This window comes from Microtus ochrogaster, chromosome 10 (assembly GCF_000317375.1).
Source record: "Microtus ochrogaster isolate Prairie Vole_2 chromosome 10, MicOch1.0, whole genome shotgun sequence".
In the NCBI taxonomy this organism is placed as follows: Eukaryota; Metazoa; Chordata; class Mammalia; order Rodentia; family Cricetidae; genus Microtus; species Microtus ochrogaster.
The window spans coordinates 62,179,290-62,179,755 of record NC_022016.1 but is presented as its reverse complement, the minus strand read 5'-3'; positions in this window follow the sequence as shown (position 1 = coordinate 62,179,755).

Sequence of the window (466 nt, the reverse complement as noted above, 5' to 3'; positions counted from 1 at the left end):
AAGAAAGAAAGAAAGAAAGAAAGAAAGAAAGAAAGAGAAATTGTACTTTGACTGAGCTGTGGATGCAGCTGAGCAGTAAAGTCATTAAAATGCTTAAGGTCCTGGGATATGTTCCAGCACCAGAAAGAAAAGGAGGCAGGCCTGAGGATGTGGTTCAGAGTGCTTGCCTGATATGGAAGCCCTGGGTTCAATCCCCAGCCTGGCACAAAACCTGGTGTGATGGTTCATTCCTTTTAATCCCAAACTCTGGAAGTAAAAGTAGAAGGATCAATGTTAAATTTCAATCCCCACCTTACACACACACCAGACAAACGCTGAGGTGCCTATTCAACATATCAAAGCAGACCTTGCCTCCCAAGCAAAGCTCCCAGTATTCTTCAGTCCCTACCTGTTACAGGGTATGGGTGGCATAGTCTACCTTCTACCCTGAACTCTCCAGCCCAGGGGCTGGGCTGCCCTTCTCCCA